The sequence below is a fragment of the Sus scrofa genome, chromosome 8 (assembly GCF_000003025.6).
Source record: "Sus scrofa isolate TJ Tabasco breed Duroc chromosome 8, Sscrofa11.1, whole genome shotgun sequence".
NCBI lineage: Eukaryota > Metazoa > Chordata > Mammalia > Artiodactyla > Suidae > Sus > Sus scrofa.
This window is the reverse complement of record NC_010450.4, coordinates 123,486,120-123,510,389: the sequence shown is the minus strand read 5'-3', so window position 1 is coordinate 123,510,389 and position 24,270 is coordinate 123,486,120. Positions and strand designations below refer to the sequence as shown.

Below are 24,270 nucleotides of genomic sequence, written 5' to 3'. Positions count from 1 at the left end.
TCTTAAATACCAGATCTACAAGAGACAGGATGATCAAGAATATAGATTAAACAGCAAAGAAGCAAGTCTACTCTCCATGTGGCTCAATATAAGGAAGACAAGAGACTCAATCATTTTCATCAATTTGCTAAGTCTTCTCCATATTTTACTTGGAAAGACAAAGACATAGGGTACCATGGGATTCTTTTTTTTATATATAACAAAGTTTTACTTCCATAGATCAGCAAATTCCAGAAGATACAGAGCTTAGTTTTTTTGTTTTTTGTTTGTTTGTTTGTTTTTTCCCTCAGTATCCAGAAATCCTTGACTCATGTCCTAGGACCCCCACCAAGTTATAGGCACACCTGTTTCCAACTCAGATTGTTTTATTTCTTTCAACCACCCAAAGGAATATTGATCATGCAATGATAGTTTTGATCAGAAGGCCCCTGGGACTCTCCCTTAAACATTGTATCCCAAATCTGTTTTCAAAAATAAAATATGGAGAAGACTTAAATTGATTAAAACAATTGTCTCTCTAGTCCTATCTATATTGATCTACTTAGAAATTAGGCTTTCTTCTTCTTTACTGATTGAGCTATACTTCTGGTCCCCCTTCCTTTGCAGATCTGTTATTCAAGAAGCTTAGACTAGCACCTATCTTATTCTACTTCTTGTCATAACAATGATAAGTCAAATTATTGAGGGTATAATTTACCATTGACTTTCAGTCAAATTATTGAGGGTATAATTTACCATTGACTTTCAGTCAAATTATTTCAACTTGATTTATAAAATTACTTACTAATTAGATTTCAAATTACTGAGCCCACATGATACAGATCCCCAAAATGTAGTTCAATCCACCAGTTTACATTAGATTGGAAATTTCTGATTTCTATTTCATATAAATTAATCATGATACACTAAGATCTACCAGAATTGTTATAGGAATGATAAAGGTACATTAAAAAATGTATTTGTATTTTCTAAGGGATGAAGGAGTGGCTATTCTCATTTTCATTGAATTGTCTTATTAAAAAATTCAAAACATTTAAGAATAGTGTGTTCAAGCTTTAACAAAAGAATACATTCAAAGATAATCACAACATTACTATGTGCACTACCTTCTGAGAGAAATAAGATCAGAAAATTACATTATGAGCATTTGAGAATTTTACACAATTGATTAAATTCTCCAATGTTTCTATTGACAAAGAATAAGAATCCACCAGGTATAAAACAACGTGGCTGTGAGAGAGCAAGAGAGAATATGTGTGTGTGTGTAAATGTGTATACGTGAGTGTGTGTGTTTAGCCTATATGTGCATTTCAACTTTAATCAAGTAGTCTATTACAGTGATTCTCTTGGAATACTAACTATTTATTTGAGCAGCTGCTGGAGTGGATGAGTAAAAGATCCAGAAGATGGGGCTTTGCCTTTTCTCTTCAACCAGAACAAATGTAGGTTTATCTAGATTATAAACACTAAAATTTGTCTTTGAAAAAATATAGATCCTGGAGCACAGAAATAGACCTACATAAATATAGCTTATTGATCTTTTTAGAAAAACCAAGGAAGTACAGTGGAGTAAAGACAGTCTCTTAACATGCGAAAAAAAGATCTAGACAGACCTTACACGCATCACAAAAATTAACCTCCAAAGGATCACAGACATAAATGTAAAATGAAAAACTGTAAAACTTCTAGAAGATAGTAAAAGAGAAAATGTAGATGACTTTGGATTTCTTAGAATATTCTGAATTATGCTCTTATGGTGAATACATGTCATTATACATTTGTCAAAATGCACAGCATGTACAATACCTAGAATAACTCTAATGTAAGCTATGAACCTGGATGGTAATGATGTGTCAACAATGTGGGTTCATCAGTAATAAATGTGCTGCTCTGGTGGGAGATGTTGATAATAGTGGAGGCTATATATATGTAGGCACAGGAGGTAAAGGATAACTCTACACTGTCCACTCAATTTTGCTATGAAGCTGAAAGTCCTCTAAAATATAAAATCTTCTAAAAATATATATGCATTGTAGAAAAGAATGTCTGGGAGATAATATTTTTATAGCTAATTTCTATAGCAATGGCCATGCAAAACTGTCTTCTGTACCATCAAAGTATTTGTTCACCTTAAATCTAATTGCTAGGACTACAAAGCCCTTAACACTACATAGACTGTGGTGGGCATGTTTTTGTTTTTTTGGGGTGTGCGTGTGTGTGTGTGTGTGTGTGTGGTTTTGTTGGAATGCCTTTTGATTTAGAACTTAAAAATCAAAGTTACAAAACGCAGCAACTTTATTGAATAAAGCCATAAATTCTTTAGTAACCTGAAAAGCTGCCAATGAAAAAATATAATGAAATTATACCAGATTCTGGTTTTCACATTAAGCCTTTTATAGGGTGATTCAAACAATGACTTGAGGAAAAAGTAGTTAAGTCAACAGAAAACCTTAGATTTAATTTTGGTGCAAAAAGAAAACAGTCTTGGTGAATTTATCCAAAGTAAAATAGAGAAAAAAATTTAAGTTCTTCAAAAATTGACAGTTGATAAATGCCTTGTGAATAGCAACAGAGGTAATAGAAAGAAAAACAAAGGAACAAAGGGAGAGTTTATAAACATAGTATGTACAAAACTGAAAAAAAAAAAACCATTCTGGAAGAAGATATCTCGTAAGAGGTGGAAGAATATTTTTTATCAAGTAATACTTTTATCTCCCATAAATTAAAAAGAACATGCAATTCACAAAACAAGTGGTAAAAGATCAAGTATTAATAGCACAGGATGAACTGACAAAACAATAAAAGAAAAGAAATTCATAGGAAATACACAGGTACAAAAAATCAGAAGTTAGAGGATATAGCAGTGATATGGAGAGGACGAAAAAAAAAAGTTATTGTAGGAATGTCTATCAACTGAATATGAAGGAAAATAATGTGATTTTTGAATTATGTGCTCAGGAAATTGTAGTTCATATACAAAGGCATCAGCATGACATTTTGTATGCAGTAATTCAGGAAATAAAATCATTCACTGATATTTTAGATAGTCACCAAATGATTCAAAAGAAATAGCTTACCTATGAAGAGGACAATATTTAGGGGATTTTTGATAGCTTTCCCAACATTCAAAAAACCCATGTAATTGTTCATAGCATTCTCTTATGATTTTTTTGTATTTTTGTTTCTGCAGTATCCATTGAGATTTCTCATTTTTCATTTTTTATTTTGTTTAATTGAGTTCCTTCCCTTCTCTTCTTGGTGAGTCTGGCCAAAGCTTTGTCAATTTTGTTTACCCTTTCAAAGAACAAGATACTGGGTTTATTGATTTTTTTCTATTGTTTTTTGAAACTTTATTTTACTGATTTCCCCTCTGATCTTTATGATTTCCTTCCTTCTACTGACTCTGGGTTTTGTTTGTTCTTTTTCTAATTCTTTTCGGTGGTAGGTTAAGTTGATTTGAGATTTTTCTTCTTTTCAGAGGAAGGCCTGTATTGCTATGAACTTCCCTCTAAGCACTGCTTTTGTGCACCCCATAGATTCTGAATGGTTGTGTTTTCATTATCATTTGTATCAAGGTATTTTTTAATTTCCTTTTTGATTTCTTCATTGTTGAGGAATGAAACAAACAACTCATACAGCTCAACAGCAGAAAAACACACAACCCAAATGAAAAATTGATAAAAGACTTAAATAGACATTTCTCCAAAGAAAGATATACAGATGGCCAAGAGGTACATGAACAAATGCTCAACATCCCTGATTATTAGAGAAATGTAAATCAAAAAACTACTTTGAGGTACCACCTCACACCTGTCAGAATAGCCACCATTAAAAAGACAAGAAATAACAAATGCTGGAGACTGTGCAGAGAAAAAGGTACACTGTTGAGGGGGATGTAAACTGGTACAACCACTATGGAAAACAGTATGGAGGTACCTCAGAAAATTAAATACAGAACTACCATAAGACCCAGAAATCCCACTCTTGGGCATATATCTGGACAAAACTTTCTTTGAAAAAGATACATGTACCTGTATGTTTATGGAAGCACAATTCACAATAGCCAAGACATGGAAACAACCCAGATGTCCATCAACAAATGAATAGATTAAGAAGATGTAGTATGTATGTATATATACATACACAATGGAAAATTACTCAGCCATAAAAAAGAAAAAAATAATAATGCCATTCGCAGCAACATGGATGTAACTAGAGACTCTCATACTCAGTGAGGTAAGTCAGGAAAAGAAAGACAAATACCATAAGTTATCACTTATATCTAGAATCTAATATATGGCACCAATTAACCTTTTCACAGAAAATAAACTCATGGATTTGGAGAACAGACTTGTGGTTGCCAAGGGGGAGGGGGAAGAAGTGGGATGGACTGGGAGTCTGGGCTTAATAGATGCAAACTATTACATTTGTAGTGGATAAGCAATGAAATCCTGTTGTATAGCACAGGAAACTCTATCTAGCCACTTGTGATGGAAAATGATGTAGGATAATGTGAGAAAAAGAATATATATATACTTGTATATATATATACACACATATATGTATATATGAATGACTGGGTCACTTTCCTATACAGTAGAAATTGACAGAACACTGTTAATCAACTATAATGGAAAAAATTAACGTCTTAAAAAGAAAAAAACCCACAAAATAATTTAAGCCAAACATACTCATCTGGTCTTCCTCTCAGTAACATTTCAAAAGTAAGAATGGTAACTCCAAGAACAGGAGAAGGAAAGTATGCTACTGACTTCTGTGAAAAGCTCTCTATGCCTAAGAGATGATCAAGAAGAGAAGTTTCTTCTTTTCACTTAGACATTTTTCTTCTCTTCATCTCACATCTTTAATCTTTGGATGTGACTGAGTTTTGTAAAATTTCTCCAGCTACTTGGTCTTGGTCTGAGTTTAAAGTAACAGTGGTTCTGCATAACATCACTGAAACTTAAGTTCATTGCAATGCTCTTGGGTCCTATATCATCTGTGAACTTCTAACAATAGCAGGAATATTTCCTAATTTTTTAAGGCAATTTGAGTGGGGTTTTTAAAACCTATGTCCAAAAGAAGCATCTTACCTGATATCATGTGGTGTGAAAAGATTAATAGAAATAAGCACATTTATTAAAATATAGGCTTTAAGTAACTGTGATTACTGTACTAAAGAAATGAATAATATAGTTCATTTTCTAAAAAGACAACTTATGTAATATAAAACATGATATATGCTATTAGCTGTCTCTAATTATTGTGATAGAAATCCCAGGATATTTTAGTTACATCAAGAATGAGGAAAGGGAGTTTGAAGAAAGTTTTTATTACTTCATCAATTTTATCACCTTCCACATCAGGGAATTAGTAGATGCTCTTTTCCCCTGAAGTTAATAAAGTAATAACGGGAGGTTTAAGTTGTGATTTAAAGAAAAAAATTATTTCTGAGCAAATAAGACAGTATAACTTCTACGAGGTGCCAAACAGAGCACACAGCAAAAGACAGAAAAAACAGAGAAAACAAAGAAGTATCAACAAGATATCAGATAAGATGACAGAGTAAGACTGAACGCATCCTCTATGAGGTCAGAGGGCTCTGATCTGCCTGCTCCTTGCATGGTATTGGGCAAACCACTTAACCTTCTTGGAACTCAGACTCTCAACTGTAAAATGAGAATGGTAGTAATAGTATTTCTCATACATTGCAGTGGGGGTTAAATGAGTTAAAGCATATAATGATTTGAATGATAATGGCACAATGTGAACTTTTAACAAAAGTTAGTTTTTCTTGTCCTGGTGGTTCTTCACAAAAAGAAAGTAAAGATTAAGATTTGTTCTTGATGACAAATTTCAATATTAGAAAGCTACCCATTTTCACCAATCTCTTAATTCAATGTAATTGTAGCCAAAATCTTTACTGATATTATTTTTTTATACTTGATAAATATTATATATATGTATAATGTATTGTACATATATGTACATGTATTATACATATATAAATATTATACGTATACTTGTACATACATATACATGCATTACACGTATATACATATATTAATTATATTATTTATTATAAATTAAATCATAAATATATATTACAAATATTATGGTATGTAAATACATATATACCTGTGTCAGATTGTTTTAATTATTAAACCCAGTAGAAGAAAAGAACTCATGGAGAAATTATCAATTTTTTTTAAACAAATGCTGTTAGTTAACTAGCTAGCCATTTGGAAAATAAATATCTTACCTGGATTATAATAATACTATCTCTCTAGTCCCTGCTGTTTTCTGACAGTTACAGTTATAAAGAGAATATGCATAGTGCACTACAACATATGGAATTTGTCCGGGTTCTTTCAATGCCTTTAGGGGAAATTTTAATGGAAAGAATAGTTTAAAGGTAAAATGCCAACATATTTTAAAATACTATTTTTTTTAAATATATTAGAAACAGAAGAGAGTCTATCAACAGACTCATTGTGCTTTTAGCATCATTCTGGCTGTGGCTTTCTGTGAAATCAGCCAGCTGCCCACCATCTACACAGGGGCGTGATTGGACAATTGATGCTTTCAGAAGCCTGCTTCTCAAATCACAGTGTAGATAAACCTGGTTGATTGTAAACCCAGAAGTTTCAGCTGAAATGCTTTCACCAAGGTTTTGTTTTGCTGGCTCAGTTGAGATCCTTACGCTTGTCTGATGTTTCAACTTCCCAGTAGCCTGATAACCATAGCTATCTATCCAAAGCACAAACTTACAAGCCAGAGGAATTTTCCGTTGTGTGTGATATAAACAGCGCAGTTCAGTGGAAACATGGGCCAAGTTAATGTATATCATTTAATGTAGGATTCAAAAAGCTGGATTGCATAAATCCAAAGAATGAATCAATTTGTTAAAAATTTTTTTAAATGATTTTTATTTTTTCTAATATAGTTGATTTACAGTGTTCTGTGAATTTTCTACTGTACAGCAAAGTGACTATACAAACATATGTTCTTTTTCTCACATTATCCTCCATCATGTTCCACCACAAGTGACTAGATATAGTTCCCTGTGCTATATGGCAGATTTTTTTGAGCACCTACTAACTGCCATGAGGCTAAACCCGTTAACAAAACTAAGAAGGCTCTGCCCTCTAGTGGGAAGACAGACAACAAACAAGCAAAAGAATAAAATACAAGCAAATAATGTTAAGAACTGACTTTTTGATGGGGAGGTCCAGTCTTTACTCTTTCAAGATCACATTCTAAAAAGCAGATCTTTTTTTTTTCTTTCTTAAGAATACTTGAATATTATTAAGTGTCCTTTAAATAATTAATCAAGAATACATCACTGGTCATTCAACATCCCGCACATCTGTTGATTAAAAAAATTTTACTAAAGAGATTGAGAGTCAAATATGATATATCTAGAGGCCTTTTTCTCTTCAAATACTGAGAAGTTTGCGACAGTTACCTTTTCATAAAAGGTGAGACTAAATGAATGCTTGAATTAATAAACCAATTAATTAATTTCAAAAACACTAAAAAGATGTTTATTTCTACCTTTGAAAGACTAAACTTCTCATTTAACTTAGGCCTTGTGTCTTTACATGTTACATGACAAAGAGAATTTTTGCACCCAGAATGACTATTTAATTTACTGAAGCTACATGATTTAAGCTATAAAATTTACTGAAACAATTTGTTGTGTATGCTTAGTATATATACCTTGATGGTAAACCTAAAAGGAATGGTCTTTAAATACTTTGAGTTCAAAGTGTTTGTGACTTGTATTTAGATTAAATAATACAATAATTACTTTTACTTGAGGGATATGCTTAACATACAATGCAGTAGGTTACTTCTGTGCTGACATTTTTGCTCAGGGACAAATACAAGTAGGTACACAAACTTCCTTTTAACCAAGTGAAAACTATCCTTGTATTAACACTGTCCAGCTTTGAGTTTGCACACAGGCCTCAGGTATTTGATTTAAGCCATATGAAAACATCTATATCTGACATATAAATATTGGATGTGACCACAAATGGCATTCTCCCAATGTTTGGCATAAATTGAAAGTCTCAATAAGTAATTTATAATGCTTACATTTTTATTTTTAAAAATCATCAAAAATACCATAAAGCTTGAAATCTTGATTTTCATAATTACAGAAAAATTTTAAAAGCTATGCTTCTAAATTGACATTCATATGGAACCATGACTGATTTTACTTCAAGAGTATATATACTATGTATATATAGTGGGTCACTTTGCTGTATAGCAGAAATCGAAGCAACACTGTAAATCACCTATACTTTAATAAAAAAATAAAAAAATTTAAAAGTAAATATGATATGTCAACAATCATATTTGGGGAATCTGGGTGAAGGGTATATTTGAGTTCTTTGTTCTAATCTTGCAACTTATCTGTAAGCCTAATTTTACTTTTTTAAGTGTAAAATAAATGCTATTAGGGTGAAAAAAAAGAAAAATAATAAGTTGCATCAGTACTTTTAAAATTGTGCTTCAGAGGCCTTTTGAAGTTGGAGGCTATAACTGTGATTGGAAGAAAGATGGGACATAACTTGGTCACCAAGCAACAACTGGAAGCCTATGTGACTTAATCATTCATTTTGGGGGATCTTCTTGGGGTGCTCAACTGCTTAAACAGCCCAACAGGAGACACAGACATGAAATGATAGGAGAAAAATTTTTATCCTTTTCCCCTCATGCAGAGAAGAGGGATTCCTTCATTTTCAGTCCACTGCTCATTCACATTACAACTTGGGGCTGGGGCAGGGGGTTGAGAGAGAGTCTAACAAAAAGGAATTAGTTTGAGCTGTGGGGTGGCGATGGTCACTTCGGAATGAAGAGAGACATGAATTTCTCCTAGACACTCTTCCTGGGAACCACCAGAGATGCTTTGCGGTCCCCAGGCTAATAGCCAAGTTATACCACTTACTTTCATTTTCTGATGCCAGGAATTTGTTCATCTGCTGCCTTTTCAGCTGCTACCATCTGCAGTTTTAAGCGTGATTCCTTTTCTCTGGCCTAATGGGGAAAAGAATAAAATTTTTAACTTTGGGTTAACTCTTCTCCCATAGCTCATAGCTTTTTTGGAGATTGTCACGCGCAATAAATTTGATCTCACATGGAAGATCTAAACTTACACAAACGTACACACACACATTCACAAAAAAAAATTATATTCTTTGTAAATGTTCAGTCATTACATTTTTCTTTTTATGCTAGAAGGAGGTAGTTCTGCAGACAAGGACAAAACAGGGCACAGAAATGGCAGCTGTCAGGTAGAAAGTCAGAGGGGTTGTGGACTCACTTCTCCCCTAGAGCTTCCCCTGAGAAGGTAAGCAAATAGATTTAGAGATGTCAGAAACCCACTAAGTGTAAACTATTGGTAAAATCTTTTTTTTTTTTTTTTTTTTTTTTTTTTTTTTTTTTTTTTTGTCTTTTTGCCATTTCTTGGGCCGCTGCCATGGCATATGAAGGTTCCCAGGCTAGGGGTCTAATCAGAGCTGTAGCCACCGGCCTACACCAGAGCCACAGCAACGCTGGATCCGAGCCGCATCTGCGACCTACACCACAGCTCACGGCAACGCCGGATTGTTAACCCACTGAGCAAGGCCAGGGATCGAACCCGCAACCTCATGGTTCCTAGTCGGATTTGTTAACCACTAGTGCCACGACAGGAACTCCTGTAAAATCATCTTAACACCTGAAAGTGTTAGTAATCTCCTTACATTTAGAGATTGATTGAAACATTTTTGCTGCAATAGGGCAATAAATGGTATTTATGTACAGTACAGTTCTACAAATTTTAGCTATTTCATTAGGATCAATTCTTAGTTCAAAGGGCTTGATTTGTTTATGTCACTTGATATTTATGTGTTACCAAATATTGTCCAAAAATATTATAATATTTACAAGCAAGCTATGAACATATCAATTTGCAGCATTTTTATCACAGTGATTATTCTGAAGTAAAAACATCTCTGTTAACATGGTAAACAAAATTAGGACACACGTCTCCATCCCTCACATACTCAAAAAAAATCCTAGAATGATTTTAAAAAATGTGTAGTTTTATTTCATAGTTTTAAAGCAAAATAGGAAAAAACAATATTTGCCTTCCTAAGTAAAAGATGGTCTATGTTTAATAAAATAATTCTGATGGAGTAGCTATTCATACTTGGCTTCTTTAGCTTTCTATTTCCAGTGTTTTCTGTGGTAAATATGTGCCCTTTAACAGAGAAGCATGCTATTTATTTTACCACGGCAATTATATAACTCTTTAATAGATTCCTTAATATTCAACCATCTAGACAATGTAAAAAATGTAATTCTTTTGCTAATTTATCCTGATACTTCTCTGTGTGGTTGCTTTGGTTCTTGATTTTGTTTTGTTTTGTTTTGTTTTTTTAATAGCCTAACCCCGAGCCTCCTCATCGTATGATTTTTCCTGGATAGAAATGCTTCTTGTCTCTAAATTATGAAGTGAAATTTTACCCCTAGAGGCTAGATTAAACTCTTTTCATTACTAGATGTATGATTTTCTATGCTGTGTAACATTTTTAAACATGTAATGCTTACAACAATATGACTTTGGCAAGTGGGTTAAGGATCTGGTGCTGGTGCAGCTAAAAAACCAAAAACAAAACATGTCATCATCATCTCTCAGTTTTCAGGTCAGGAGTTCAGTTCCTCTGCTCCAGGTCTCACAATCTGACAATCTACTTGTTGGCCTGGCTGCTTTGTTTTCTGGAACTCAGGGTCCTTTTCCAAACACCCGTGGTTTGACATGGTTATTGACAGAATTCAGTTCCTTGCTGTTATATTGACCGAGGGTGCTTTCTTCCTGGCTATCAGCCAGAGGTTGCTCTCAGCTCCCCCGAGGCCCCATTACTCTTAGATCCTGGCACGTGGTCTGCTCACGGACTGTTCACGACATGGCCACTGACTTCTTCAATGCCAACAGAAGAAGCTCTTACACCTGTCTGCTCAGATGGAATCACATCTAACCCACACATAGGAAGGAATGTCTCACAATTTTTGTCAAATCTATTGGCAAGAAGTGTCCCAAGTTGTATCACACTTGACGGGGGACATACTTTTTGAACAGCATGCATAGTTCAGTAAGGGTCATCTCAGCCTTCTGCCTATTGTACTAGATAATAATGCGACTACATTAACGGCTCTGGAATCTATAAAGCTAACTGTTGAATACTCTCCCATTCCTGAGCCTTGAGCTGATTCTATTACTTTACTATATATTGTCTTTCCAGAACTAGAGATCTGATCAGTATATGTAAGATGATTTTCTAAATATATGTCATTAGTCGATTTTTCTCATAATCTGGTCTTAAAATAATAACAATGCCCAAACTATACTGAACATTTTCTGAGTAAGCACTTTTTTAAAATTTCTTTTTTACTTTATCCCAGAATTCAGTAAAATTTGAGTTGTGTCATTTCCTATATAAAGGTACTTTTGATTAGAAGCTAAGCAGCATGTTATTTGCTCAATTTAGTATAGCGTTGAACGAAACCTTGATTTTGGCCTGATAAATGTTTGGTTATTCCCTATTTGGAATAATCAAGATAGTGATCTCCATGGGTTCTTTGGTTGGCTGGGTTCATCAAGGAAGTTATCTCTCATTCTGATTCCATCTGTCAAGTGCAAAAGGCAAGATAAGATAAAGACTGTCCTCAGACCTATCAGAATTCTGAATGTTTATACTAGTGCAACTAATAAAAAAAGGGAGATTTGAAAAAGATGTAAAATAAAGATGATGGTATTGTTTACAAGAAAAAGTAACAGCTGAATATAAGCCAAAAATTGAGAAGTCAAACATTAAACACGGAAGACAACTATGTTGGAAAGAAAAGAAAGAAAAGGAAAAAAGTTTTACTTAAATTTAGAATAAACATTGATGACTTCGTGTCAAGATGATATCAATTTGAAATTTGCTGTGAACTACAAATACTGGAAGCCACATTTTTTCCCTCCTTTTTCGGCTGTGGCCTCGGCATGTGAAAGACCAGGGATCAAATTCAAGCTGCATCTGAGACCTAGGCCACAGCTGCAGTATTAGTGGATTCTTAACCCATTAGTCCAGAGTGGCGATCAGAACAGATGCCTCCACAGTGACCAACTGAATGGCAGATGTCCTCATCTTGCAGCTATTAACAGTTTTCCAAATGTTTTCTTAATATGTGAAAGGTCCACTCACCTGAGAAAAGTTTTACCAAGCCATTTTGAAGGACTTGAAGTTATCAGAACTATCTGATAGTAGAAAAAGTCTAAAAGGCTAGATTTTATTGGGAACAACTGAGCTTCTCTCGCTTTAATTTTTTTTTTTTTTTCCAAAAGCTCACCTAGTTGACATCTACATTCTTTTCACTGCCAACAAATGTTTCACATGGTGCCTCTATCTGAAAAGAAGGCTACAAGAGCAGATATTTTAACAAAGCACACTGGCAACACCCTCCCTAAAGAATGGGTTCTATTTGTAAGGTAGCCAAGAAAAACGAATATTGGAAGAGTGACTAACAGTGTCTGCCACTCCTACGGATGTGCACATATGTTTCATAGGATTGTACAACTGGAGATAAATGGGCAAAGAAATACAGCAATCTGCTAAGACAGATTACATCACAGGGGTGGGAATGGAGGTTAGAAGAGATCATTAACTTTTTATACCATTTGTGTACTATTTCATGTATTACAATAAGAACACAGGTTCCTTTGATTTCAACAAACCGAGTATAAATAAATGAAAAAAAAATGGAGGAAAACATATCACAGATGAAAAATGGAAAACAATGATGAGTTCAAGTTGCCTTAAACCTAGCGTGGATGTAAATATTCAGTTTAATAGTCTATTTAAAATGCTATGCTGGTCATAATCATCAGAAGATTAAAAACAGATACTGTAAACAGTGGTAGTCTCTTGGGGAATGAAAAAAGAGCAGAAGGAAAAAATAAGAAATATAATTTCATTTTATATACTTCCAAACAATTGTTAATATCACACATTTAATGATTTACATCATTACATCAATAATGAAGACAAATTGATAAAACTCAAAAAATGCATTTGATGGAAGGAACTAAGAAAGTAACATGAGCCCCCAAAGGGTCAGATCTGGTTGGAGATCAGCAGCTCAGACTGACATACTTGGAAGGAACATACAGTGGAGAAGGGGTTGAGGGGCCTGGAAAAGTAGGCGGGACTCATTATGGAGGAATGAGGAACAATATAAGTTCAAGAGCTTAAATTGATCTTGAAATCCTGAAGTCGGTGGAGATTTTATGCTGAAATTTAGGTAAGGCTGCAATAATGAAAGTCCAGTTTTAGGGAAAGCAACTGGAGACAAGGTGCACAATGCAGAACAGTGACGTGTTCACTCAGTCATATTCAAGGGGAATTAATGGCTAAGTGTTCAGGGTGAAGCAGCTGTATTTATTGACCTGTTTTCCTTGAAAGTGATACTGTTAACAAAGGAAGTAGTGTCGACACATCTTGGCCTCTTATGCAAGCTGCGACCATCTCAGTATGGTTAAATATAGAGTGTGGGAAGGAAGAAGGCTCTGGTCAGGGAGAGTATTCCCCACTGTGGTTTTATCAGCAAGATCGTCTACACTGTGAAAAAGAGATTTGATTTCATTCCATGAGAGAAAGGAAGCACTGAAGTTCGACGGACGTGTTCATTTAATAAAAGCTGCTCTGAAGACATACAAAGGGAGGATTAGGATATGGGAAGGATGTGTTGGCAACCCTTTTCAGTGTCCCAGAGGATAACTGAAGTTGAACTAAACAGATGACAACAGAACTAGAGAGAACATATGGATATGACACCTGTAAAGGAAACATAATCAAGAGACTCTCCTTGTCTAAACTGAAAAGCCACTGATGTCATTTGCTTCATCTAGTAGGTAAAATAGCATGTATGAATAGTGAATTTTACTTACTTTAAAACAGCCTTCTTTTTTTTTCCAGTTAGGTAAACTACATTTAGGTGTCATGAAACAAATGTGTGAGGAAATCTGTATAACATGTAATGAACATATGTTTGCATATTGGATAACACATTCCACCATAAACACATTGTACTTAAACCATCATTTCACACCACAAAGCTGATCAATATGCTTCTCCGAGGCAAAGATTTAACTTAAAAATACCTCTAAACTGTTGGAATAATGCATAATTTATGTGAATATATTACAAGGATAGGGGTGGGAGTGCATATACTGTCCTTGAATGTTTTATTAGATCTAATGTTTAAACATTAAGCAGAATATTACTTAGACTTTTCAAAACACCCAAATCTTGGTGTGAACCAGGAGATGATAGGCTATCTTCTGGAAATAAAGAGCTATGACCTCAACGGCTTAAAACACAAAGATACATAAGGTATATTGCTCATTCTGGCTACAAGTTTGTCTCAGGTTTTTCTCACAAGGGGCCCAGGCAAATGAACCTTCTTTTCTCAGGAATGTATCTGATCACGGTTTTAGACGGAAGAGAACATACCGTGTGTTGCCTGTTAATGGCTTGTGCCTGGAAGTCACACGTGTTCTTTGCAGTGATATTTCATGAGGAAAAGCAAAGAGTGAGGACACTTTAAAATTTTACATAGATATATATAATCCTACCTCATGCCCAGAAAAAAAAAATGGAGTTAAAGGTCATTCAAACTAATATCTGCCACTGTAATACGTTAATTTTCTTTTCAATGAGAAGAGATTTTGATACACAAAAGAAGAAAAGAAAATCCAGGTGGAACGATTTCTATTCATGTACTTAGCATGAGCACATTTGGGAAAAGTACAATCAGGAACAGAGATTTGAATGAGCATTAAATGTAATGTCACCTTGGCTTTATAGAAATTTTTAAAAAGTTAGAAGTCTGGAAGAGACTAGAACTCTTATCGCAAAAGTCTTTAAAAAAAAATACAGACTTTAGTCCTAGTTGCTAATGAACTCTTATTCAAGTCATTTACATACATTTTCTTTATAATGGACAAGCACGTGCCACATTTTAGTAATTTTTATTGGTTGCACAGAAAAATTTTTTTCCTCAAAAGATTAAATCTTAAATAGAATCCGAACTGTAATTTTATGTAATATTATCTGAAGAAGTTATTTTTGAAGTTTTCATTACTATGCTTTCACGAATCTCTAAAATTAGAATGACTGGTGGAAAACAAAACTTCACATACATAATGTGGTGCAATACGCCAATAAGCATCTGCTTAACTTTCTTCTATTCAGGCCATAAGGAAAGAAAATTATACAAAAAAATAAAAACAACACTATCCTTTCCTTTCAGCTAATAAGTTTACCATTTTCTAAAAGGCAAATGCATTTGTTAGTGTCTAGACTTTTAGAGTCCTCAAATGTTATTAATGTAATAGTGTAATAATAGAAGCCATATACTAGTACTTTCTGGCTGCCAGACATCATAGATATTTTATATATATAAATTGTTTAATGTGTATAGAACATCCCTCAGGTTAAGTTTTACATTCTGGTTTCTTTAATAATTCTGGAGATTATATAAGATAAAATTCATTTTTCAAAGTGTACAAGTGATCATTTTTTTTTGGATTCTGACACAACTGTGCAACCACCACATCTAATTTTAGAATTTATCATCATCCCCCAAAGAAACTCCATATCTATGAGCAGTTATTCCCATTCCTGCCACATACTAGCCCCTAGCAACCATCAACTTTTTGTCTCTATGGGTTTGCCTACTCTGAACATTTCATATAATTGGAGTAATAAAATCTGTGTTCTTTCATACCTGGATTCTTTCATTTAGCACATTTCCAAGGTTCATCCATGTCGTATTGTGTATCAGTACTTTATTCCTCTTTATGGCCAAATAATACTCCATTGCACTGATAGACCACAATTTGTCTCTGCATTCGCCAATAACAAATATTGGGACTGCTTCCTCTTTTTGGTTATTACTAATAATGTTGATGTCAATATTTGAGCTTAAGTTTTTTGTGAACATATTTAAAATTTTTCTTTTTATACACCTAAGAATAGAATTGCAGAGGAGCTGGTATTTTCCATATTGTCAGCACCATTTGCATCCCCATCGGTAGGGTACACTGCTTTCAATTTTTTCATAATCTTGTCAGCACTTATTATTGTCTCTCTTTTTCAATAGAGTCATCTTAGAAGGTGTGAATCAGCATCTCATTGTCATCTGAGTTACATTTCACAGGCGAACATATTTTTCATGTGCATGTTGAGCATTTATTTACCTTCTTTGGAGAAAGGTTAATCAGCTTCTTTGGCCATTAGTTAAATTGAGTTATTTGTCTTTTTATTGTTGAGTTGTAAATGTTCCTTATATATTTTGGATACAAGTTCCTTTAACAGATACGTGATTCACAAAAATTCCCTCCCTATTTGTGGGTGGGGGTTTCATTTTATTGATAAAGCCTTTGCAGCACAAAATTTTTTATTTTAATGAAGTTCAATTTATTTCAGTTTTTGTTACTTGTGCTTTTGATGCCATATATAATAAATAATTGCCTAATTCAGCAAAGAAGATTTACCCTATGTTTCTTCTAAGAATCATATGGTTATGTTATTACACTTAAATATATTAATGTTTTGAATTAATTTTTCCATATAATGTGAGGTGGGCATTCAATTTAATTATTTTGCATTTGGATATTTAGCTATCCTCTTACCTGTTGTTGAAAAGACAACAATTCTTTCCCTTCTTGTCATGGCACCCTTTTTGGATCATGTTCTAATTTTACGGATGAACAAAAGGAAGCCAAAAAATTAAATATCATATGAAGAATATATAATATTATAAGTGATAAGAGATATGTTTTCAAGTCTGAACTGTCTCATACCAAAGTTTTTTTATACACCAGAAGTCCTGGGCTCTGATCCTGGGGCTGGGGGGTGGGCCATCACACTTTGAGTTATTACAGCATCTATGCATCTATGAATAACATATTTAAAGTGTGTATACTGAGTAAAAAAATATCATAATACGGGAAATTAATGATTATTTGACAGTCAAAGTGAAACTACATATATATACATACATACATTGATATGTATATAGGCATATATAGGTGTATATATCAAGTTATATATATATACTAGTACAGTTATACAAATCTATACGTACAGTTTGTGTGTGTGAAAAAATTATACATGTGTGTATGTGAATAGTGCTATGTAATACCATAGCGTTTTATTTTTTAAAACAACATTTAGGAATTTTGGGAAATTGTATCCTACAGAATGACACGTTTGCCATGTACCACATACACTCCTGACAACCTTACTCTTATTCGCAGTACTGACAACCTTACTCTTATTCGCAGTACTGACAACCTTACTCTTATTCGCAGCACTGACAACCTTACTCTTATTCGCAGCAGTCCCAATAGGAGAGACCATGTGGGGAGACATCGCTTAGACATGCGTTTCAGTGATCTCAATAATTTAAGTGCATAAAATAAATAGATATTTACTGGTATTTGATAGAACAATAACTGACCTTTTCATCATAAATAAAATACTGTTTACTTCCCAGATGCTTAATAGCTTCAAAATATACAGGTGCCATTAAACTCAACAATAGATTGTTCATGGGTCCTTAAACTCAAATCTTGAGAATAGGAAAATTACAAAACACAGTGCTTTCTGATAGAAAGTCAAGCTCTTGAGATAAAAATCCAAAAAATGTGTTAAAATAAAGATATCAATATATGTTTTAGTAGAGTTTGACAAAATATTTAGACGAAAGCTAAAAAAAAAATGTTTCCATATGTAGAATATGAAGTGTGAAACAGAGAAGAAAAAGTTCCTGAAACTATATAGAAGATTTTAAAACTTTTTTTTCTATTATAAATGTTTCTACTCCGCTTATTTGGAACATGAGCATAATGGCTTTTAGAAAGCAGGTTTATTTTTTATATGGTCCAGTTGATTTTCCATTTCAGATTTAAGTTTAAATGTTACGCCTCTCTGTTCTCTCTCCTCTCTTCTCTTCCTTCTCTCTCAGGTACACATTTATAATAACATTGCTCACTCAGCATTAATGTCAATATTAATGAGATTAACATAAGTTAAAATGATTTTAAGACTGTTTATTATATCCATCCGAATGGAATTTGGATGGCACCAATGACTAGCTGAAAGTATCTGATCCAGGTATTTTTAGTTTCTATTTTTAATTTCTATTTCTCCCCACTATGTTTGTCTGGATCACCACTATGCAATTGCTTTGAACAGTGACTTGCACTGGGCAGGAATTCAACAACTGAGAGAATCCTTATATACTATTTTTATTGTCAGTGTTGGAGTTATTATCATTACCAGGTAGGAACCTACAAATGGAAAAGCTGTGCACACTTTTGAGTCAACTCCATTATCTTTTATTTAAATAGGAATTCTCGTGTGGTGCAGCTGGTTAAGGATCTAGCATTGTCACTGTAGTGGCCTAGGTCGCCGCTGTGGCGGGGGTTCCATCCCTGGCCCAGAAAATGTTCACATGCTGTGGACATGGCCAAAAAAAATGTCAGCATATTAACATTTTATTTATTATAAATGTAAGAGAAATTTAGGAAATGGTAAGATTTTTATAAGTGTCCTTTGTGAAGTAGTTCTTAATGAATCTAGGTAACAAATACTGGATGATGTAGCTACTTAGTCATAACAAAAAATATTCATAAATTAGAAATGTTTGATTAAATTCATTAAGTCATTTGGTAGAAAATTCTGTTACCATTTTGGTTTTCATCATTCATTTCAGAACCTATAAATAAACTAAAAAACCACACATTTTTACCCACTTAGAGATCGATACTAGCTTCTGAACCAGCAAATGACTCCCTAATTTAAGAGACTCATTAGAAATAATCAATATGATTCCAGAGCTTTCACTAGCTCTAGAGTCTTAATATTCAATATCTCTAGAAGAATCAAGATTGTGAATTTCATTTAAATTATATTTACTGATGGACCTATGCATTTTATCATAAGGTAAAAGCTGATATTATTTTAGTCATTCAAACAGTATTAAAGATATTCTTACCTTGACTTCACAACTTTTAAGCAATGTGTGTTATTCAAATGGTATAGGATATGGAATACAATAAATATTAATTTTATAATTTAAATATATTTTCATATATAAAACCTAATAAAAGACAAACAATGGTGAAAAATGAAATAATTTCTCCCAATTTTTATAAATATTAAAAAAAATCCTGCCATTTTCAGCAATAATATCAACTAAATACATAAAATGAAATAAAATGTATAAAAAATGCCAACATAAAATGTTAATATAAAAAAAAAAAGAACTCTGGGAGTTCCCTGGTGGCCTAGCAGTTAGGGATCCACACAGCAGCTTGGGTCGCTGCTTTGGCTTGGGTTTGATTCCTGGCCTGGAACTTCCACATGCCATGGGTATGCCCAAAAAAACAAAAACAACAAAACCAAACCAAACCAAACCAATGTCTGATGTAATATTTCAAATGAAATGAGAGAGAAAGCAATAGATATTACCTTCATCAAACCTATGCTTTGGAAATATTTAAGGTCTACAGGAAATTATGAGAAAATTTCAGAGTAAGATTACAGAGCTCTTTAAGTTTCCAATTTAAAAATAATTGATAAGGAAAAAGCCATATATAATCTACTAAACAGTTATCTTATGCATAATCATCCATAAAGCAATTACCACAAATGAATAACATGTGGAGTGGCTCTAGTGTCAAAGCTGTCCCTCTCTTACAGGCAGGGTGAGAAACTGAACATTCGATAAACGAATCTACTTCTGTCCTGGTCCTTCAGCAGTTTTAAATTGTGTCACCTTAGTTTTTTACATTTGCTGATTTTTGTCTGAGTCTCATTCTTTATCAAGTTTAGCAGTCACTTCTCTTGTACAAGAAAATTTAGGCATATTTTTCACATAAAATTTGACATTAAATCCTAAGTCCCAGAGTTTGTAATTGCATCAGAAATTAACTGTTTTCTTCAACTGGTGAAAAACAATAAGAGAAGTAGTCTTACTTTTTCATGCAGAAGTACATAAATGATTCGTTTGTGCAAAAGAAATGAATGCCATGTATTTACTTTGTAGCTCTGGCAAATAGGGCTACCTTTGAAATTTATGTTAAACTTATGTTAAACTGTTTATACTAAGTTTATTTTCATATTCACTATATATTGTCAGTATTCTTTCCTGTTCAATTAGGTGATTGTGTTTAGGTTACGTTAGCATCAAAGAATGTATGGTAAGTTGTCACATTTGTATTATTATGGACTAGTTTAAGTGATATGGAAATTATCACCTTAAGATTAGTTAGAGCTGAACTCTAAAGCCATCTAATATTCTTGTGATTTCAAAGGGTAGGTCATTTTTTCTTCCTTTTCTTTTTTTTTTTTTTTTGAGGTATAATTGACATAAAGCCCTGTATAAGTTTAAGGTGTACAGCATAATGATTTGATTTTCATAAATCATGAAATGATCACACAATGAGTTTAGTGAACATCCATCATCTCATATAGATAAAAAAGAAAAAAAAATAAGAAAATATTCTTCCCTATGATGAGTACTCTTAGGATTTTCTCTCTCAGATACTTTCATATACAACACACAGAGTATAAAGTATACAATATAAAATGCATTGATCATCTGTATATTACATAGCTAGTACTTATTTATTTTTTAACTGGAAATTTTACCTTTTGACTGCCTTTATCTAATTCCTCCTATTCTCAGAACTTTCTCTGGTAACCACAAATCTGATCTCTTTTTCTCTGAGTTTGTTTTTGAAGTATGTTTGACCTACAACACTGTGTTAGTTCCTGTTATGAAAGACAGCAATTCAATATTTCTCTATATTTCAAAATGTTCACTATGATTAGTTATGATATGCCACCATACAGAGATGGACATATTACATTATTATTGACTACTTTTCCCGCATTGTACATTTCACATCCTTGACTCATTAATTTTGCAACTGGAAGTATGTACCTCTTAATTTCTCTCCCCTATTTCTTTCCTCCCCTACCCTCCCTCAGCTCTGGCACTTACCTGTTTATTTTCTGTATCTATAATCTGATTCTGTTTTGTTATGTTTGTTTTTTAGATGCCACATATATGTGAAATCATAGAGTATTCATTTTTTTGACTTACTCCACTTAGAATAATACCTTCCAGGTCCACACATTTTGTTGCAAATGAAAACATTTCTGAATTTTATATATATATATATATATATTATATATAATATATATATATTATACATATAATATATATATAATGTATTACATTATAATATATTTATGTATATATGCCATATATTTTTTATATATTCATCTATCATTGGGCACTTAGGTTGATTCCATACTCTAAATAGTATTGCAATGAATATAGATCTGTCTATATTTTTTCGAATTAGTGATTAGTGTTTTTGTTTTCTTTGGAAAAATACCTATAAGTAAACTTTTCGAATTAGTGATTAGTGTTTTTGTTTTCTTTGGAAAAATACCTATAAGTAGAGTATATTTTCAATTTTTTGAGGAATTACTATACTCTTTTCCACAGTGGATGCAACAATTTACATTTCCACCAATAATGCAGAAAGCGTTGCCTTTTCTCCACATCCTTGCCAATACTTCTTTGTTGCCTTTTTGGTAACAGCCATTCTGATAGGTGTAAGGTGATATCTCATGGGATTTTGATTTGTATTCCCTGATTAGTGATGCTGACATATTTTCATGTGCCTGTTGACCATCTGCATGTCTTCCTTGGAAAAATGTCTATCCAGGTCCTTTGCCCATTTTTAGTTGAATTTTTTTATGTTGAATTGCATGAATGTTTTATATAGTTTAGATGTGAACCTCTTATTGGATATATCATTCGCAAATATCTGCTCTTATTCTTAAGCCATTTTTTGGTTTTGTTGATAATTTCCTTAAATGTGCAAAAGCTTTTTAGTTTTATGTAGTCCTGTTTGTTTATTATTGCTTTTATTTCCATTGCCTGATGAGACACATACACAAAGTATTGCTAGATTGCTGTCAATGGATGTACTGCCTTTATTTTCTTCTAGGAGTTTTGTGGTTTCAGGTCTTATATTTATGTATTTAATACATTTTGAGTTTATTTTTGTATAGTGTGAGAAAGTGGTCCAGTTTTCCCAACACCATTTATTGAAGATGTTGTCTTTTCCCCACAGCAAATTCTTCTTTAATTTGTCATAGACCATGTAAGTGCAGGTTCACTTCTGGGCTCTCTATTCTGTTTCATTGACCTATGTAGATGTTTTTGTGCCAGTACCATACTGTTTTGTTTACTATAGCTTTGTAATGTTGTTAGAAATTGGAGATTATGATACCTCTAGCTTTGTTATTTCTCAGGAATTTTTTGGCTATTTGGGATATTCTGTGTTTCCATAGAAATTTTACCATCATTTATTCTCCTTCTGTTTAAAATACCATTGCTATTTTGATAGGGACTATACTGAATCTATAGGTGCCTTGGGCAGTGTCATAATTTTAACAATATTAATTATTCTAATCCATGAGCATGATGTATCTTTCCATTTTTTTGTATCATCTTCAATTTCTTTTATTAATGTCTTATAGTTTTCCAAGTATAGGTCTTTTACCTCCTTAGTTGGATTTATTTCTAGATATTTCATTCTTTTGGATGCCATTGTTAATGGGATTGCTTTCATGATTTCTCTGATAGTTTGTTGTTAGTGTATAGAAATGTAACAGGTTTCAACATATGTAAATCAATCAATATCATACACCACATTAACAAGAGAAAAGTCAAAAAACACATGATCATCTCAATAGATGCAGAAAATGCATTTGACAAAGTCCAACATCACTTCAGGATAAAAACTCTTACCAAAGTGGGTATAGAAGGAACATTCCCTAACATAATCAAAGCCATTTATGACAAAACCACAGAAAATATAATACTCAATGGAGAAAAGATGAAAGCCTTCCCACTGAAATCTGGAACAAGACAAGGATGCCCACTCTCACCACAGTTATTCAACATAGTACTAGAAGTCCTAGCCACAGCAATCTGACAAATGAAAGAAATAAAACGCATTCAAATAGGAAAAGAAGAGGTAAAACTGTCACTGTATGCAGATGACATGATACTATATATATAAAACCCTAAGGACTCAACCCCAAACTACCTGAACTGATCAACAAATTCAGCAAAGTAGCAGGATATAAGATTAACATTCAGAAATCAGATGCATTTCTGTTTACTAACAATGAAATATTAGAAAAGAAATACAAAAATACAATACCTTTTAAAATTGCACCCCCAAAAATCAAATATCTGGGAATACACCTGACCAAGGAGGTATAGGACTTATATGCTAAGAACTATAAAATTTTAATCAGGGAAATAAAAGAAGATGTAAAGAAATGGAAAGATATCCCATGCTCCTGGGTTGGAAAAATTAATACTGTAAAAATGGCCATACTGCCCATGGCAATCTACAGATTTGATGGAATCCCTATCAAATTACCCAGGACATTTTTCACAGAACTAGAACAAACAATCCAAAAATTTACATGGAACAACAAAAGACCCAAAATTGCCAAAGCAATTCTGAAGAACAAAAACCAGGCAGGAGGCATCACTCTCCCAGACTTCAGGCAATATTACAAAGCCACAGTCATCAAGACAGTGTGGTACTGCTACCAAAACAGACAGACAGACCAATGGAATAGAATAGAGAACTCAGAAATAAATCCAGACACCTATGGGCAATTAGTCTTTGACAAAAGAGGCAAGAACATAAAATGAGAAAAAGAATCTTTTCAGCAAGTATTGCTGGGAAGCCTGGACAGCTCCATGCACATCAATTAAACTAGAACACATCTTCACACCTTGCACGGGAATAAAATCAAAATGGCTTAAAGACTTAAATTTAAGACAAGACACCATCAAACTCCTGCAAGGGAATATAGGCAAAACATTCTCTCACATCCACCTTACAAATGCTTTCTCAGGTCAGTCTCCCAAAGCAACAGAAATAAGAGCAAAAATAAACCCATGGGACCTCATCAAACTGACGAGCTTTTGCACAGCAAAGGAAACCAAAAGAAAAGAAAAAGACAACTTAGGGAATGGGAGAAAATAGTTTCAAATGATGCAACTGACAAAGGCTTAATCACTAGAATATATAAGCAACTTACACAACTCAAC

At 33.3% G+C, this 24,270-nt stretch overlaps 1 long non-coding RNA gene across 1 annotated transcript in view; it reads right to left on the bottom strand.

Moving 5' to 3' along the window:
• LOC110262188 overlaps positions 1-24,270 on the bottom strand; it is a 493,294-nt gene that overhangs the window by 188,299 nt on the left and 280,725 nt on the right. Inside the window, exon 4 of the long non-coding RNA XR_002346864.1 lies at positions 8,960-9,048. This is a non-coding gene — a long non-coding RNA (uncharacterized LOC110262188). The remainder of the gene's footprint in view (positions 1-8,959; positions 9,049-24,270) is intronic.